The sequence below is a fragment of the Heterocephalus glaber genome, unplaced genomic scaffold, assembly GCF_053883595.1.
Source record: "Heterocephalus glaber isolate CG9 unplaced genomic scaffold, H.glaber_assembly_v1.0 deba00001097, whole genome shotgun sequence".
In the NCBI taxonomy this organism is placed as follows: domain Eukaryota; kingdom Metazoa; phylum Chordata; class Mammalia; order Rodentia; family Bathyergidae; genus Heterocephalus; species Heterocephalus glaber.
The window spans coordinates 1,434,119-1,444,660 of NW_028258191.1; the positions used below are offsets into that span (position 1 = coordinate 1,434,119).

The following is a 10,542-nucleotide window of genomic DNA, read 5'->3' on the forward strand; positions in this document are numbered from 1 at the left end:
GTTCCCACTGAAAAATTATTTACCTGGTCTTAGATAGCCCTGGCTACAGTTTTATGAAAGCTTTCATATTATACACAAATGGCAAGACCCTTTCACACTTAGCTTTAGCTTCATCCTGTGTTCTGCTGTCCCAGATTTAGATGAGGGCAAGTATTATTATTGTGAGCTGTGGAAAGTGCCCAAGTAAAAGAAGAGGATAAATATTTCAGAGATGAGAAGGAAGAAGAACTGCTGGAGTAATTTCTAGTATTCAGTGTTTGGCAAGAAGGGAATTGAGTTGCCATAAATGTTTTCCTGTATTTCCTGGATGAGTCTGCAATTGTTCTGATTTTGCTCCTATGGCTATTTCTCTAATCTCCATGAAACATACTATATATTCTATATACCGTTGATCTTGTCCTGGTGACTCCTTGTCTGTATGTTAATTTTCTTTTCTTCAAAGGATGTCAAAACTAAATCTAAGATAATCAACTTGATATTAGAATATAGGAAGAGGCTATGAATGAATACTCTTGGTTCATTAAGTTCCTGGGGCTCCACACTGTTAAATTTAGTGGTGTGATGAGTCTAACTCTGCTAGAAAAATGAACCAAACTTCTGCACATAAAGACAAAGTTCTCACTTCATATATCTATGACAAAGCAGCAGAATTTACTATAAGTGTGTGATTTATAATACATATCTAATTGTATTTTCAGTTTTGAGGTCACAATAAGAATAGTAACTCATTCAATTTTAAAGCAAAGTTAAACCATGATTATGAGGTTCTCATTTGTTAATCTTTCAAAAAATTACAGAAATAGTGCATTTTATCATTGGTCTAAGTCATTCAAGTGAATAAAGCTCTTAGGCCAATGTTAAAGTAACTTTTAAAACCTATAAAATTTTCAAATTGGGAACCAAAGTCATATATATTTGTACAATTATGTATTATACATTATGCGATATGGAAAGTACTAGAACCAAGTCTTAAGACTCTCTGGATTTTATGGAAACACAGGGAAAATCCACTTATCCTGGAAGTGCAATATCACTACTAAAACTGAAATTACTAGTTATGTTACTTATGTACAGATGAAATGTATATTGATATTAATTATACACAGGTAGAATTCTTACTATAATAAGCTTATTATACTTTGGAGAAACTCATTAAATATATATATATATATATAAAAAATAATCCATGTCCATATTACCAAATTAAAATTTTAAAAAGCATTTGTAATTGTAGAAAACTATTAAACTTTTAAAAATAGATTTTAAAAATTACTTAAATTAAATAGGTCACACATACATATGATAGAAAATGCAAAAAGTACAAAAGCGATGCAATAAAAAGTAACTTCTTTTCATCCTTGTTATTCAGTCTCCAAATTCTCCTCTTTGCAGATAATCATTCAAACATGTTTATTATGAATCTTTACAAAGACATTGTATGTATGTATTAATAGTTCTCTGAGTTGTACAAGTTACTCAACCACTGTAAAACTGAGTTTCATAAGCTTTAAAACCAGCTTTCTAGAGTTGTGTAAATTTCACCCCTTTTATTTTTATTTAAGGGGTAACAGGTTCTAATCATTATATGGTACTGTACTTTGATATTTCAAGATAGTGCATGGCATTATCAGTCTCTGAGCCTGTCTTTTCTCCACAGTGTAAGTTAGTTCTCTTAGAGTCTTTCACTGCTAAGACAGGGTTTAGCTCTCTTTTCTACTGAGGTAGTTGCCACTCTCACCTCTGCTTTCTAGCTTCTGAAATCTTCATGTTAGATAGCAATCTAATATAAAATGTAATGTAATATAAAATATAATCATTTAGGGCGGGCAATATAGTTCAGTGGGAGAGCACTTGCCTAGTGTGTGTGAGCCCCTGGGTTTGATCCCGGCACCATGAAGCAAACAAGCAAGCAAACAAATACACACACCACTTAATGCCATTTTAGCAGGATTCCAGAGGGGAGAGGATATTAATATGCTTCTTAAATCTAAGTCTTTACCTGTAAAGCCGATAGTAACTGCCTATGGTTAAAAAGCCATCTGTGTTAGCCTGTTCTTTTCCCTTCTCCAGTATTTTGTTGCTACTGTTGTTTTTAGTTGCTAATGAAATGAGATCACCTGATATAACTTGTTGCAAATAAAAGATTTATTATTCTTACCAGGAAATAAATGATGTTATGGAAAAAGCAAGAGTGGCTTAACAATTGCTCTGCATTCTGTTAGAGCACCCTATCGAACAGTTCATAGTGTGGCCCTCCTAGGTACAGTTAGTTTTGCCCTTGGTCATGGGCACAATCCAAATTGTGGCATTTTGTTTTAGTAGTCTCATCTAGGTTTTGAAATATCTCCCAATATATATACTATCAATGGTCTCACCTTGAACTTGACAGATTCAGGGGACATATGACCTTAGATCATCCTATTGGACACTCTTTTCAGCACTTTGCCATGCAAGAAAAAAAAAGGTTATGGGAACAAATGGAGGCCAGATTTATCAAAGAGGCAGAACCTTGTTGTCTTGTTGGGTGACTGTTGCCTGGGTTTCTGTTGTTTGACCTGATCACAAATTTTCCCTGAGATTATTTCCATATCTCACGCTGGCCCATCTGGCCTTTCATTAATTTAGTCAGCTCTGATGCCCTTCTAATAAATTCCCTTTTTCTTAAGATAGCCAGACATGCTGCAGTGGCTTGCAAACAACAGCTCTGACAAATAAGCACTGCGACCATAGGAAGGCAATTTGCAGCTGCACAGGAAGTGGGAAGTTGGGATTAAGAGACATAAATCCAACATAAATCCAAATTCAGATAATACATTTTAAATGCATGCTCCATTAGGAAAGGATTTTCTGCCTATGAAAATAACGGTGGATTTTTATAATCTCTCTTGCTTACAATCTTAAGAGTAGGGCAAAGGCTCACATTAATGCCTCTGAAATCCCATGTTTGCTTCACCAGCACCAAAGGGAATGATTCACTAATGAGGACCAGATTTTCCTTTGTCTAAAATGCCAAGGGAGCTGCTTAGTAATAATTGGGAGCAATCCCTGAAAAAGAGCACAAATATAGAAGAGTCCAATAAATTAGGTGAGAAATGAGATTTTGGGGCTATTGATGTTATATGACTCCTATATATTCAATGAAATAAAAGCGAATTCAATTCAGTTTTGATGTTGGCAGCAATCTAATCTCTCTCCTTCTCTGTCTCTTTCACACCTTCAAATATAAATACTAAAGAAATACACATAACACTCATGTGAAAATAATTTCAAACAATATAGAAATATATAGGCTGAAAGCTGACAGACCTTTTCTGTAATTCTCACTCTCCCCAAACTACTCCCCATCTCATTCCTTCCCCACAGATAACCTCTAGTAACAGATATGTGCATTCTCCCAAACCTGGCTGTCACTTATTCCCACATAGCCATCCATACGTTTATAGATCTGCATTTTTACATATCTGTAATCTTTATGATACATGGTACTCTGTGACATGCTTTTTTCATTTATCTTGCAGATCTGTTCATATCAATATATATATAAACTTCCTTCATTTTTTTAAGTCTACAGAGTATTTTATAATATGATCTAAGCACATTTAACTTAATGACTTCCATTTCCCCAAGTCCATTTCTGAACTTAGATTTTTGCATTTTTTTCTCTATTACAAACAATGTTAACATAGATATGTTGTGTCTTATACTTCCATATATACTTTTCCTATATGACAAGTTATTCCTAGAAATACAGTTATTGGTTAAAGGCTGTGCATGTTTAACATTTTGAAAAATCCTGCCTCTCTGCTCTCCAACAAAATGGTCTTTTATTGTTTTAATTTGGATTTCTATATTTACTAGAGTTTGAGCATTTTTTGTTTGTTTGTTTGTTTGTTTTGGTGATACTGAGGATTGAATTTAGCACCTTCATATTGTGCTACATTTGTAGCCCTTTTAAAATTTTGAGACATGGTCTCGCTAAATTGCCCAGGCTGGGCTTGAACTTGTGATTCTCTTGCCCCAGTCTCCCTGAGTGCTGGAATTACAGACCTGTACAACTCCCGGCTTTGTTCATGTTATTGCTGTGAAATTTGTTCATTCTACTTACCAACTTACGGATTGAGTTGGTTATATCTTTCTTATTTGTTGGTTGAGTGACATATTCATAGTAAAACACTTTCATGATCCACAGGACTGTGAACAGATAGCTCTTTCATTTTCTGACCTTTGTTTGCCTTAATTGAAGAATGAATATAAAAGTCTAATGGCTCAAACTTTTTAAATTGCTTGCTAAGGAGTCCATCAGTGCCAGAGACTCTAAGACCTAAGCCTTTCCATATCAATTTTAGAATAAACTTGTATAGGTCTACGAATACTCTAATTTTTAAATTAATTAAATGTATGTAATTTAAAAGTGCTGCCTAGAGAATGAAATCTCAGTTATTTATTTGTCTTTTAAAAACATTTTAAGATATATAGTACAAGCCAGATTAATACATCTGACTGGTGTGATGGACAGTATTGAAGCCCTCCTAGGGTCAAATTAATTTATATGAGTGGCTCATGGAACTCCAGGAAACCCACAGACTGGTTTTTCATAAAGTGTGTTACAAAGGATGCAGATGAAGAGAAGCACAGGGCCAGGTATGTGGGAAGGGGCACAGAGCATCTGTCCCTCTCTGAGGTCACCCTCTAGGAACCTCCAGGTGTTTTGTTGGAAGTTCTCCAACCTTGTCCTTTTAGGATTTTTTTTAGAGATTTCATTGCAAAGGCATGGTTGCTAAAGGCCTGGGTGGAGATACCCAACAGGGCTGTTTGTTCAGGTTCTTCTTGGCCTTTCCATGAAGCATTTCTTCCCTCAGGGGAAGGGGCTGGACCCTTCTGGAATGAGAAGGTCTTGTGACTTACTCAGACAAGATAGGTCAGAGACATAGGTCAGGAACCATCAGTGAACCCTAAATCGATGACAGTCATAGTATTTCACACTGCTTTTATGCCAGCCATCATGTTTTCATCCTCATCTGGTTCCCACATTCACAGACAACTTGTGGCTCTCATTTCTGGGTCTTTGAAGGATTTGGCAGCGAACTCTACTTGCATCTTGGCAACCCTACTGCAGACATTTACTATCAGCTTCCTGTTGTCTGCTAAGTCAATTTTGTCTCTTTTGTTGCCACTTCTTGACTGCAGTAATTCTTGTCCCATTCCCTCTGTGCTTGTGAATCCTTGAAGTTTCCTTTTAAAATTTCTGTATTAAAAAAAAAAAAACCCTGAGAAAAGAAAGATAAAATGGAAACAAAGCTTTTGTAAATAAGGAGAGGAAGAAGGGTTGAAAGGAGAGGAGGGGAATGGGAAAAAATAAGGATTAAGATATATCATGTACAGGGCCGGGGATTTAGCTCAGCGGTTTTGCCGCCTGCTGTGCAAGCACAAGGGCCTGAGTTCGATTCCTGGTACCAAAAACAAACAAACAAAAGATGTATTACGTACAGGTACAAATTCCATATGATAAATGTGATCATCATATATATCTCTAGATTGTAGCAATAAACTTAATTAGTAAAATAATGATAACTGTTTGTGGTCCATAATGTGTACTCCAAATTTGTTAAGTAAATTGATTAAGCTGGAAAAGTTAAAAAACCCCCAAACTTCTGTATCATCATTTCAATGAGATTTTAGATGTCAGTGAGAGTAAGGTAGGTGTTTACTTTGTGTGGTATTTGTATGGCCATCCAAACTTCTTGCCTTATAAATATAAATGGTGATTGCTTCCAAAGAATTAATCTTATGGAGTATCTGTATTCTTAGGGAGTCAGAAGAAGACAACTGTGGCCCTGTCCACTAATTATTCTTTCTGTTTCACCTTCCTCCTTGTCTTCTCCTCTTCCTTTGTGTAGTACTTGGATTGAACTCAGATTTTGCACTGAACTGCATCTCAGCCCTGCTTTTATTTTTTATTTTGAGACAGGGTCTTGCTCAATTGTTAAGTTTCCCAGGCTGGGCTTGAACTTGCCATCCTCCTGCCTCAGCCTCCCAGGAGTGTACCACTATGCTAGGCTTCTCCTATTCTTTAGTAATGCAATTTTCAGGTGGGCATTTGGCTTCCTGCTTAAGGACTATGTCTCTTTGTGTAAAGGGCTTGGTAAGTGGTGGATTTCATGGCCAAATCTGGAAATGTCTATGTGACTAGTATTTGGCCACTAGAATATAAGGAACTGCTAAGTGCTAATTCTGCTATCTGGAAAATAGATCTGGACAATTTAGGGGAAGGCAGCACAGCAACAAGACAGAGAACAATCCTACATAGCAATCCCAGGGAGAACAGCCCTAGAGAGCAGCAAGACACTGTGAAACTGGCACATCATTATGTTTATGTGGGAGAGAAATTAACTTTTATTTGTTTTTTATTTTTTGGTACCAGGGATCAAACTCGGGTCCTTGCGCTTTCGAGGCAAGTGGCAGAACCACTGAGCTAAATCCCCGGCAGAAATTAACTTTTATTTTCTACAAAACTCTTTTACTCTGTGTCTGTGTGTGTGTGTGTATATGTATATATATTTATATTTATATATATATATATAGATAGAGAGAGAGAGAGAGAGAGAGAGAGAGAGAGAGACTGACAAAAATATATACATGCTTCAGGAAAAGAAAAATAGTCTAATGTTCTTTCAACAGAAGCTGTTACCCTCATATGGGGGATCCCCTCTTGTATACAGCAGAAAAGCCACTGCTGGCCCTTAGAGAAGTTGAAAATGTGTGTGCAGCAATCTCAAGCAAGGTTCCCCAAGCAGCAGTTCACCATACTAATAAATGTCTGGAAGCTAACGGCCATTACTTTGAGCACCTCTTGTAATGGTAGAGGCCAAAGGTAACTTGTATTAATCTCATGATGTCTCAATCAATTTACTATTAAAATATTTGTACAAGGTTTTTCTTTCCTGAAATGTGTATACATTTTTCGGTGGTGTCTTTGTCTCGGTTTCTGTGTCTGTCTGTCTGTCTGTCTCTCTCTCTGTCTCTCTCTCTCTTTCTGAGACAGGGACTTGCTGTATAGCCCATGCTGGCCTTGAACTTGGAGCAATCTGCCTGCCTCAGTCTCCTGAGTGCTAGGATCACAGGTGTTTGTCATCATGCCTGTAAATATTCATATATATATTTAATAAAAACAAACGTTTGTTTTAGCTCACAACAAATCAATATTCAGAAAAAAACCCAGACTCCTTTCTTCCATTTCTATAGTTTAGTAGACATGATATCATATAGATCAGTTACATTTTTCTGTAAGGTAAAAATTATTATTAGATCTATCATACTTTTACCAACTCTGTGTTAATAGTTCCTTCCTGCAGATTTAATAAACAGTCCTGTGAGTAAAGCAAAACCAGAGTTATGCTTTGAGGGATTTTCTACCAAGTACTGCTACAGAAAAAGCCCCCGCTGAAGAGATCTCAACAGATTACATTTTTAATAGCTTTTTGCTGGTGATTCAGCATCTTTCTCATTTATTCTTCCATCATGTCTAGATTCTTGGTTTGGGAGATGATGTTAGACTAGTTATTTAACACTGACTAAAAAAATTCAGCATGGATATTACATCTTTTGTTCTTAAGAAGTTAAGTAAGACCTGATTATTCCTTACAGATTTTTATTTTTCCTTTATTATATTTATGAAGTTATAATTTGCATAAAATAAAATACACAGACATTACATGTTCAGCTCAGTGAATTCTGCCAAAGGAGACATTGAATACTTCTAGCACCTGAGAACATCTCCTTAGGCAAATATTTTGCTTTGCTTTGAGTGTTCGTCCTTTCCAAAACTCATGCTCGGAATTCAGTTGCACTGCACCAATATGAAGAGACATTTAGGACATGAGGGATCCTCCCTCATCAATGGATTCATGCCATGTCTGTGGAAGGGGTTGCCCTCTTGCTTTCTGCTCACCTCTCTCATGTAATGAGGCAACAGGGTGGCCCTCTCTGGATGCTGAGAGGATACAGAGCTTTTCAGCCTCCAGAACTAAGAGACAATGAATTTCTGTTCTTTGCAAATTATTCAGGCTGTGAGATTGTATTATAGCAGCACAAGACAAAGACATTCTCCAAATCCCCAGAACTAAGCATCGTTCTGATTTCTCAGTGCAGATTGGTTTTTTGTATTTTTATATTTCATATAAATGGAATCATATTGTGTGCATCCTTTTTGTTGTTATTGTGCTGGACTCAAGACCTCCTGCATGCTAAATATATGCTCTACACTAAGCTACATCTCCAGCCTGTAGTGTGTACTCTTTTGCCCTTTATTTTGCTCAATATAATAGCGAATTTTTTTTCGGATTCATCTTTGTTGCTGTTGGTGGTTTCTTTTTCCTTTTTACTGATTTCATTTTATGAAAACATTGCAATTTTACAATCCTTTCCCTGTGGATAGATGTGGTAGGCGAGTTCTGTCACAGTTACCAGTGACCTTCACCTCCTGGCATCATGACCTTTCATAATCCTCTCCCTCTGAGTATGGGTTGAACATTATGACTTTATTATAATGATATTTTACTTCCAAGATTGGGATATAATAGACTTTTACGTTTTCTCCTTCATTTTGCTTGCTCTGATGAAGCAAGCTGTCATATTGTGAGTTACTCTTTTAAAAGGTCCATCTGGCAGGCACTTAGGAAGACCTCTAACCCATCACCAATGAGGAACGCAGGTCAACAGTTCAGCAGCCTTCGAAGAGCTGAATCGAGCCAATAACCATTTGAGTAGATTTGGAAGTGGATCCTTCTGGAAGCACGAATACGAGATGATTGCAAACCCAGCAAACACCTTTTCTGGAATCCTGTGAGAGAACAGGCTGCTTCTTTTTGCTGAGATTTTTTTTTTACCTACAGAAATTGTGAAGTAACAAATATTGTTTTAACCCTCTAAGTTTTTGAGTAATTTGTAATGCAGCATTGGTTAACTATTATAATAGATATGTGGGTTGTTTCCAATTTTGGGCCACTTTGCATAAGACTTATATGGACATTCTGTACTGTCTTTTTGTGAACATGTTTTATTTTATTGTTTTTGGTACCAGGGATCAAACTTGGGACCTTGTGCTTGTGAGGCAGGCGGTGGAACCACTGAGCTCAATCCCCGGCCCGTTTTACTTTATTTATTTATTTATTTTTAAACAAGATAACAAATCGCTTATTTAATTAGCTGTTCAGAATCCCTCTTGCCAAAAAGTAATAACCTTCAGCCTGATGAAACAAAAGAGGATTCTGCTACTCAGATGCTCCGAGCTGCTGAAACGCTGGTTTGATGATGATTATAGTCAGTTTTTATTGTGATCTTCCCAGGCACTTGTGCCTAAGACTATTTGCCCAGCAGGAAAAAGCTTCACATAAACATGCACCATGTTTCAGAGTGGTAGCTCCCACAGTGCCAGTCTTCCCACCCTGTTAGTTGTCTACTTCATCCTCTTCGTTCTGTTCTTCTTCCATCCTCTCATCTTCATCGTTATCCTCATCTCTGCTCCTGTCTTGCTCTTCTGAATCTGTTTTTTTGACTTTGTCCTTCTTTTGTTCTGAAGCCTCTTTCTTGCCTTTCTGCTCCCGTCTGTATGCTCCCAGAGCTTCTTTTAAGGGGTAATGAACCGCTGGAACGCCAGCTCTTCCATGGCTGAGAGCACATCACCGGCATCGAGTTGTCTTGCGCTTCCCTTTCATCGCGAAGTTGTTGGCACAGGATGTAGTGTACAGCACAAAGACGCTGGCAGCGCGGGAGATGGCGCTCCGGGCCTCCTTGGAGAGGCTGACACTCTCCGGGAGTGCCTCTTGGATGGTCCTGGTGATGACTCCGGCGCTGGGCAGGTTTAGGCCCTCGGGCCTCTCCTCCATTGCCGCCGCAGGAGCCTGAGCTCCTCTGCCACAGGTCTTCTCCGGGCTGCTACTCGTCCAGACTTCCCGCGTCGCTGTGATCTGACCCTCTGAGGCACCCGTCCTGCCCCGCGTGGCCCACCCTGTGTCCCACAGTGCCCCGCGCGTCATGGCCTTCCTCTTGGCCCCGGCCCCGCCCCCTCATGGCGCCGGTGAGTCGAAACTTTCCACGGGGCGATGGTTTTGGCCCACTGGGGCTTTTGCCTGGTCCCACTGTGCCCCTGTTTTCCTCCTTATGTTCGTTTCTCTGCTTTACGCCGTTACTACGTCTGGCGTTTTCTCCCCAAGTGAAGTATGGCTCACTGAGGTTTCCGTGTTTCCCATTCGCGCCACTGCTTGGAGACGGCGCGGTACAGCGGCTCCCGTTTTATTTTTGTTTTAAATGTGTTCCTCGTAGGTAATATACAGTTGGATCTTGCCTCCACCCCACATCTGACCGTCTCAGTCTCTTCACTAAGGTGTTTAATACACTTGTGTTCAATCCAATGATTGCTATAGAGAGGTTCAAGTTTATTAGTTCATTATTTATTTTGCTGATTCCACTGTTCTTTGCTTCTCTCTCTTTTTTTTTTTGGTACCGGAGATCGAACTCGGGACCTTGTGCTTGTAAGGCAGGCGC

At 38.5% G+C, this 10,542-nt stretch overlaps 1 pseudogene; it reads right to left on the reverse strand.

Moving 5' to 3' along the window:
* Positions 1–9,446: 9,446 nt before the first annotated feature.
* On the reverse strand, positions 9,447–10,034 carry LOC101718216 (DNA polymerase epsilon subunit 3 pseudogene; annotated as a pseudogene).
* Between the last annotated feature and the right edge of the window lie 508 nt (positions 10,035–10,542).